At 49.0% G+C, this 9,189-nt stretch overlaps 1 non-coding gene across 1 annotated transcript; it reads right to left on the bottom strand.

Moving 5' to 3' along the window:
* Window positions 1-7,327: 7,327 nt before the first annotated feature.
* Window positions 7,328-7,485, bottom strand: LOC111824257. The gene has a single exon (XR_002827327.1). It is a non-coding gene; the product is annotated as a U1 spliceosomal RNA (small nuclear RNA).
* Window positions 7,486-9,189: the final 1,704 nt, after the last annotated feature.

Raw genomic sequence — 9,189 nt, 5'->3', positions numbered from 1 at the left:
TCTGGGATTGATTATTTATTTATTAAATACATTTTTATTGATTTCAGAGAGGAAGGGAGAGGAGAGAGAGACAAACATCAATGATGAGAGAGAATCATTGATCGGCTGCCTCCAGCATGCCCCCCACTAGGGAATGAGCCTGCAACCTGGGCACATGCCCTGACCGGGAATTGAACTGTGACCTCCTGGTTCATAGGTCGGCACAACCACGGAGCCATTTTTTTAACCTAACTGTCTATCTTGCAGATCTTTCCATACTTAACAAGTAAATGAGCAAAGCTTCCCTATGCGAAGTGATATTGACCAGCGTCCTGCCCAGCGAGCCCAGCCTGGTGCTGGGGAGGGTCAGAGAGACCAGGCCTGGAGTCCCAGCTCAGCCACTGGCCCTTGAGCCACTTAACCAGAACCTCTCTGTGCACCCAAAGGGGGACAATCCCAGCACCTGTCTCCTGAGATGTTATTAGGATTAAATAAGGGAATGCGTGTTGGGGTCTTAGCTCTTATACGTGATGTGCTCAAGAAGTGGTGGCTGCTATGAAAACATTCTTAATGATAACATAAGCAGTACCGCCTGGCCCGCGTGGCTCAGTGGTTGAGCATCAACCTATGAACCAGGAATCACGGGTCGATTCCCAGTTGGGGCACATGCCTGGGTTGTGGGCTCCATCCCCAGTGTAGGGTGTGCAAGAGGCAGCTGATCGGTGATTCTCTCATCACTGATGCTTCTGTCTCTCCCCCCCTTCCTCTCTGGAATCAATAAAAATATATTTTAAGAAAATAAAATCAGCAGTACTGCCTTGTCTCTATTGCTCAGCAGGGGTGGGGATTTCTGGAGGCTTCCTACTGACCCTGGAATCTTCTGTTTAGAGGAAGCCAGGCTGGTGGTTCCTGAACGGTGGGCCTCAGCACCTTTGGCAGGAAGGGCCCTGGGAGGACATCCACCCCCCACATCTCGCGAGAACGGGGAGAGGTCAGGGTCCCCAGGTGAGCCGGGGAGTCCTCTGTGTGCATCGTGCAGACAGAGGGGTGGTGGTGGTGGGGGGGGCGGGGCGGCGCGCACGCTTTCCTTTGCAGCCTTTGTTAGTCCTTAGTCACTGGACACATTTAGGCTTAAACCGTTCTGCGTTTTGTGAAATTTCTTTCCCTCCATTTCCCTTTTCCAGCAGGGGAAAGTTGTCATTAACAAGAGGTGAAAACAAGAACAGTGCCTTTTTCTTCTAGTCTCCCTTTGCACACGCATTCTTCGTTTGCCTCTGTTTTGTTTTGTTTTATGAATTTCTAGTTTTCAAGGCAATAGAACGTCCATTTAGAGAGTGAAAAGAGTCATAATTCCATTCTCAATGGCCGTTTCCATCCCCTTCTGGTCTACGTTCTAGGTACTTTAATGTATTTGAGAACATATCATAAAGTCCGTTTTCTGTCCTAAATTGCTTGGCTTATCGTTGGATTAGCAACCTTTCCCTGTGTGGCTAAGACTGGCTGCCAAGTAGCCATTGAGTGGAGAAACCACATTCCTTAGCAGGCCTCTGCTGGACCTTGGGGTGTCCTCATGTATTCCACTGTCCTGGGCACCCCGCTGGAGAGGGCTTTTCCCATCCCAGGTTTTTCCCTGAGACTCAGATTCCAGGGGTGGAATTCCTTGGTCCATGACTATAATGATGCTTAAAGATCTTTATTTCCCCTCCTCCATCACCTCCAATCAGCTTTAATACATGGCTTAGCAAATCCTGCCTTTATAACAGACAGGGTTCTGACCTGAGTGACAGAAATTTCACAATTTGTTTTCCCTAAAGCATCTTCAAGGTCCCCAAACCCAAGGCCATACTAACGTGGCAAAAACAACTTCCCAGGGCACCCAGCGTGGCCCTGCGGAGCCTGGGCACCGCCTCATTGCTGAAGCAGCACAGAGGGCAGGGAGCTCTGCACGGCAGCGGCCCTGTGTGCCAGCCACTCCCACCCTCTCCTCCCTGTCAGTTTGGAGCTGTGTGATCCTTTGAAATATCTCAGCCACTCTGGGTGTCAGTTATGCTTAAAACAGGGTAACCCTTCACCCATCTGAATGTTGGCTGGTGAATTCCTAAGAGGACTGTCCATTCACTCAATAAAATTTAATTAAGCTATGTCAGGCTGTGGATTCGATTCGCCATTCCCCACATTCCATCTATACTCACTGGTTCAACAGAGGCGTGAGCTGGGGTTCAAGTCCCGCCTCTCTCCCTAATTGGCTGTGGGACTTGGACAGGCCCATGAATCCCTATGAGTCTGTTTTCTCATATGTAAGCTGGGAACAATAATAGTAGCCTGGAAGGTGATTTTGAGGATTAAATGACATAATGAGTGAACTTAGTAAGAACCTAGCAAATGTGAGCTGTAATAATAATTACTGTATCGCACAAGAGGGTCTCAAACAACTTCTAGATGGCCATTTTCCCCCTTTTCAAGATAATCAAACGCCTGAATTAGGTTCTAGTTGAGTCTCTGTGGGGACAGGGGAGAGCCTGACTTTGCCTGGATGCCTGCAGGAAGGTCTCCAGGGCTACAGGGGCTTTCCCGCCGCCACCCCCACCCCCAGGAGCAAGGAGGCCACCAGGTCTGAGCACCTTCCTGTCCGTGACTTAGAATCAGACCCTGGGAACAGGTCCATGGAAGATTCAAGGGTTTCAGTGGGGACCGGACAGATTGAATGTTGGAACGAGGCAGTGCTGAGCGTTAGAATAATGTCATAATCAAGGGTGACAATGTTATAATGTTAGGATGTTAAAGCGACTCAATGTTAGAATGTGCGGATGTTACAATAATGAATGGAGCTTTATTCTAAGAACTTCAGCTTTGAAAAGGCTGTTTAAGAAGATCTGATCTTTTGCTGAATTGCTAGACATGCACAGCCAAGAAAAAAAATGTAATATAACTTTTCTGGGGGTTAGTGATAGTGGTTTTATACAGAATTTGCGAGCTGACTTGGCACCATTTTTATATTATAACATGCATTTGGGAACAGAATACAAATTTTGAATACATTTTTAAGTTAAAAAAAAGTTTGACCTTTTAAATGAGTGTTTGGGGTGGGGTAGGCTGTTTGGGGCTATTTGCTGCTCTCTGGATCGTGTACTGAGCAGAGGACCAGAGGGGTGCTTGGTTACCCTGCTTCCTGTACACAGAACCAGTGAATTCTGACTTGGAATAAAGCTAATTGTGTACATGCTATACTCAGCCTACTGGCCCTTGACATGGTGCCTAGGCCATATTTTATATGGTTATATCTTTCTACTGAGAAAATAAATAGCTGGAAAAAGACGGTCATCTGGTTTACCTAGAACAGTTGAGTAGAGCAAGTTTTCAGCTCCCAGCCCTGCCACTTCCCAGCTGTGTGACCTTGGGCAAAGAGCATAGCCTCTCTGTGACTCAGTCTTCTTTCTTTGGTAAATGGAATTAACAGTAATTTCCTAATATTGTTGTGAGAATTCAATGAGATAAAGGACTTTACACAGAGCCTGTAACAGAGAACAAGTGCTTAATAAATATTCCATTTGTAATAATTTATAATAATAATCTCTCCTTCCTGCTTCCCCTCAACTCATACCTCCCCCTCCCTGGATGCTCACTCACTCATCTTTCATTACCTTTCAGGCATAGAAACCTGACTCACCCCCACAACAAGTGTCTAAGTCAGCGGTTCTCAACCTGTGGGTCGCGACCCCTTTGGCGGCCAAACGACCCTTTCACAGGGGTCTCCTAAGACCATCCTGCATATCAGATATTTACATTATGATTCATAACAGTAGCAACATTACAGTTATGAAGTAGCAACGAAAATAATTTTATGGTTGGGTCACAACATGAGGAACTGTATTTAAAGGGCCAGAAGGTTGAGAACCACTAGAAGTGATAGACATTTTGGAGGTTGGGCTTTTCTTGATGAACTAAAAGGATTTTTAAAAATATATTTTAAAAACCCTTATCAAGCCGGGAGCCACAGCATGAGAGGGGAAAGTTCACACCTGCCGAAGGCTTGCCGCAGGCTCTGAAAGTTAATTCTCACAGTCTTCATTCAGAAGTATCATCGCCTCCATTTTGCAGATGAGAAAACTGAGGTCCAGAAACCAATGAATGTGGCCGACATCAGACAGCAAGAAAGAGAAGGCACTGAGATTCTGAAACTCCGGATGCTTGATCCTAAAGCATTCTCTTTCCACTAGGACATCCCGTCTTGCTTTCTGAGCTGGAGTATGGCCCAGTCTTCGCTTGGCCCTGGGGTCCAGAGGCGGGTAGGAGGGTGAGGTGTAGGGTAGGATGGGGTCGGAGGTGGGGGTGTGGTCCACGTTCCCAAAGTCCCATGAAGTACTTTCCAAAGAGACAGCTGGAAGCCAGGGCGATGGGTCTTGAATCGTTTTGATGATTTCCCGGTTTGGTCCAATATTCTTGGTTACTTCCTCTGTGAAATGCCGAGTGGGTCCCTGAGGGAGTGAGGGCCTCCTCACGGGGCAATGGAGAGACGGGACCGAGTTGAAGCCGGTGCAAGTGCTTGGAAAACAAAAGTGAACATGCCGAGCAAAAGCGAGGTGCTCTAACCAGTGCGTCTTACCATTAAGTTTCTCCCCAGACTTCTTGTGCGTGAGTGTTCCTTAAACGCATTGGGATGACGATGGTGAATAACATTATGTGATTTCCTTTTACATCTCAAAGAGGTCGTGGGCAGCCACCCTGAAATGGGCCAGGCTCAGGAGCCCGGGATGCACTGAGGAAGAGCAGGTGACCCTCCAGGAGGGAAAGGCAGCCACTCAACAGACAAGAACCAAGTCCGGGGTTGGGAGCGGTGAAGCCCATCCAGCAGATGATGGGTCAGGGCAGGAGGCTCAGAACCAAGACCAGGAACCAGCTGAGAGGTCAAAAGTCAGCTTTTAGGTCACTTGGACGCAGGTCTAATGGCCCACAAGGTCCGCCCAAAGCACAGACCAAAGCGATGATGGTTCGAGGCTGGCAGACCCAGGGAAAAGGCGGATTGGAGCAGGAATGACCTTCATCAGGGTCACCCAGGTTGGCCAGTGGACAGAGAACAAGTCCAGGGAACTAAGACCCTGTCCACTCCCTTCCAACACCGAAGTTTTTATCCCGCCCCCAGGGCTGGAGCGAGCCACAGGCGGCGGCTGCTCATCCTTTGGTCTCCAGCCATCAAGAGACAACAGAATGGAAAAATAATTAAAAAATAAGAGAGGCGGTGGCGGGGGGGAGAGCTGGGGGCGGAGGACTCGATTTCCAGGGAAGAGCGGGATGGAGGGTTGGAGAGGCTGGCGTTGAGATAACCAACAGATGCGATTCTTCAGATAAGCGTAGCAATTTAGATAAATCTCAGGCTTTGGAGCTGGTCGCCCGCGTCCCCGCTCCTCCGTCTGCCTTTTTTCAATTTTATCTCTGAGCCAAGGGAGGGGGCGGGGGAGGGCAGGGAACTCTGAGGGGTGAGGAGAAGGGAGGCGGGGAGGGCAGCGAGGGGGGCCAACTTCATCTTCGGGGACTTTGGTTTTTCTTTTTAATGTGTTTTTCCCAGAAGGTGGGAAATGCCAACACACACTCGGAGACCTAGAAGGCGGCCTATGTTTTTTAAAAAGCGGCAGACAAAAATCAAAATATTTGAAAATGTATTTCATGGTAATTATGTCATATTTCATGGGCTGGTGCCACTACTGAAAGAGAGGCTGAATGCCTTAATTTGTATAGAAATTGTAATCATTTGTTCATTTCAAGGTGAAAATTGCATTTTTTAATTTAAATTGTATCCTGCATGATAGTCTATTATCTAGTAAAATTGTCTCCATGTCTGAATGCCTTATATGCAGCTGCAATGCTTGTTACAAATCCACTTATATTCATAAAAGCAGGTGGACATCTCAGGAAATGGAAGCCGCTGTGTGTGTGTGTGTGCCCGTGCGGACGCGTGTGGATGCGTGTGGGGGCGGTGGCTCCCCTGCCCATCGCCCACTCCTGCCTCCTCGTCCCCCCATCGACCCCTCCCACCTCTGATTCTCATGTCCGCACGTCCAGATCTGCCTGACAAATGGTAATTAGTTGGAACAAATGAGGAGGCTGCGCAATGTGGACGCACAAGCCCTGGACTGAGTCTCGGCCTTGCTGCAGGCTCCTGGGCAGGTTGCAGTCCTGATCCCCACTCTGGGCCTCAGTTTCCCCCATCTGTAAAGTCATCTTCCTAGTGAAGGTTCGGTGGTCACGTGGCAGGTTGGCGAAGAGCTTGGCCCCAGGGCCCGACTGCCTGACACCGAATCCTGGTTTTGCCACCAGCGAGCTGTGTGATCTTACACAAATTCCTTAACCTCTCTGGGATGCGGTGGCCTCCTCTTTAGAGTGAGGTAACACCAAAATCTACCGCACCTGGTTGTTGTCAGCAAACTATGGCCGGCGAGCCAACTCCACCCGCCCCCTGTCCATACAGCTTGCCAGCTAAGAGTGGTTTTGACATTTTCTAAATCTATTTTTTTACATTTTTTAAAATTTATTTTTCTGGTTGAAGAATACATCAAAAGAAGAACAATGTATTGTGACATGAAATTCAAATATAAGTGTCATAAGTAAGTTGTACTGGAACACAGACACGGGCATGTGAGTACATGCAGCCGCTGGATTCTACACCACAGGTGAGTGGCTCGGACGGAGACCGCCTGGCCCACACGGCCGAAGGTATTCATTATCTGGCCTTTTATGGAAAAAGCTTGCCAACCCCTCAAATAGCATAAGTCGAGTGCTTAGCCCGGTGTCTGGCATGTCATAAGCATCAGTTCTTGTTAGCTGGGTGGACGATTTAAGGAAGTTTTGGTGTCAGGAAAAAAACCAACCAATATTTATTTAAGTTATCTTTTCCCAGCTTATAACTGATACAAAGATACAGAATTTCTCTTTGGGGCAAAAAGCAGAATTAGGGACCTTGTTTTCCCAGAGGAACTTTCACCCAGAGTTTTCTTGAAAATTCTATAACATTGTTTTAACCCTGGGATGTCAGAAAGGGCCCTGGACCAGAAGTTCGATGCTCTTGCCCACCCACCTGCTCTGTCAAATGGGTCTCTTCCAGCAAAAAGCACAACTGTGAGCGCCCCATGCCACGTGGACAGGGTTCGCACGCACTTGGCATATAGCAGCTGCCCAGATGCTCAGTTTCTTCTTCTCCTTTCACTGGGGTAGATTCCATGATCATTGCTGGACCCTGGTTAGAAGCACCTACTGCCTGTCTTTTAGCCCAGCCCATGCATTCATTCACTCATCATTCATTCATTCATCCCTCCCACAATTTCCAAGCACCCTGGATTCTCTCTCTCTTTTTTCCTAGGGGTGCTAATGCAGTCCCCCACTACCACAGCACACAGTGGAGTTTCCCCCATGTGGGGAAATCGCAGGGGTCAGCACATCCGGAGTGCCATGGATGAGCCTCGTCCTGGGAAAACCACCTTGGTGATCATGGCCTCTCCCCTGCCCGGTTAGTGTCCCCTGGGCTCTCTCTTCATTCCAGCCTTCCTCCGGTGAAGGAGAAGGAGAGCCTGCGCTGGAACCCAGGCTGAGTGTCCTCTGGTGAGCTACTTCTCGGAGCCTCTCTTCCCCGACCGGAAGACGGAGCTCATAGTTCCCCGCTCCCTCTCAAATCATGCAGGTCTCAGAGACGGAGTGTGGCAAATGCCCCATCAGAGGCGAGCGATTGTTATCTAAGGATCTACCTTTCCCAGGAGTTAGGTGAGGGGGGACGTGCCGGAGGCCACGTGGCTAAAAGTGACCCAGTTGAGTGTAACACCAATGCTTGGTGTTTGTGTCCAACTCCCCCAAATCCCTGTGTTGAGGCCCTAACCCCCTAATGCCGTGGTCAGCAAACTGCGGCTGGCGAGCCACATGTGGCTCTTTGGCCCCTTGAGTGTGGCTCTTCCTAAGCCTTAGGAGTACCCTAATTAAGTTAATAACAATGTACCTACCTATACAGTTTAAGTTTAAAAAATTTGGCTCTCAAAAGAAATTTCAATCATTGTACTGTTGATATTTGGCTCTGTTGACTAATGAGTTTGCCGACCACTGCCCTAATGCAATGGTATTTGGGTGTCGGGGGTGGGGAGGGGGATGGGCTTTGGCAGGTCGTTACAGGCAGGTAAGTCCATGGCCAAACAAACGAATGAATGGATGGACGTACAGGAAGGGCCTGGGCTGGGAATACAGAGACCTGGCCTCAGGTGATGGTTACCTGGAACTTTGGACAATCCCCCTTGTCCTCTCTGGGCCTTTGTTCTCAATGTTTGTTGGGATAAATTCTCCCATAAAGTAGGCATGGTCACACCCATTTTATAGATGAAGAAAGAGAGTCTTGGAGGGGCTAAGTCCCATGCCCAGGCCACCCACTGGTAAGGGCGAGGGCTAGGATTTGAGCACTGGCCCATCTGTCCCAAAGCCCACACACTTCCCTACGCTTCCACCCTGAATGTGCTTCCCAGCCCAGACCCCTGGCCTATCTCCAGGTTGGGCCAGTGGCACATCCAGCTGCTGTCAGAATCCCCGCCTGGGGCCACCCATTCTGCAGAACCCTCCATGCCCCAGGACCTGGCCCCTCCTACTCACAGTGCACCTGATTGAAATGGGCCACATCCACTGCCTTCTGCAAAGAACCAGAACTACTGCGATGCGGGTAAAGAGAGGAAAATTCCACTCGTTTAGTGAGTCCAGACTCCGTGTATAACGCTAACAAGCATTCCTACCATAAAAGGGCCTATGGTCACATAAGACTGTGAAACACAGAGCTAAAGAAAGTTAAATTGATTTCTTTATTCCGTGATCTCTTTTAGTCTTCCCAGCTCTCTTAGAGGCTGGTAGCATCATTATGCCAGCTTTGCAGGTGACGAGACAACCGAGTCCTCAGACAAGTGTAGCCCACCTGCCCACGGTTAGCCAGGGGTGGCACTGGTGTTGGAGCATAGGCGTCTACTCTCTTAAAACATATACAAATCATGTATCTAAAAAGCCTGGCAACAGGCTGGCCTCAAGCCTGGCTTCACAAAGAAGGGTTCTGTAGGCTCCGGAGGGTGTGGCCCTGTCCATGGTCTCAGGGAATCCAGCAACCCCAACTCTCGCCTAAGCCCTTCTGCCCGAGAATGCTCCTACTCATGTCAATTTTATCCAAAGTTGCTCCTGATAACCCACAAACCTCATACTGAT

Source organism: Myotis lucifugus, unplaced genomic scaffold (genome assembly GCF_000147115.1).
Source record: "Myotis lucifugus unplaced genomic scaffold, Myoluc2.0 scaffold_1057, whole genome shotgun sequence".
In the NCBI taxonomy this organism is placed as follows: Eukaryota; Metazoa; Chordata; class Mammalia; order Chiroptera; family Vespertilionidae; genus Myotis; species Myotis lucifugus.
Note: the sequence above shows the minus strand (reverse complement) of the source record. Positions and strands in the feature narration are given on the sequence as shown.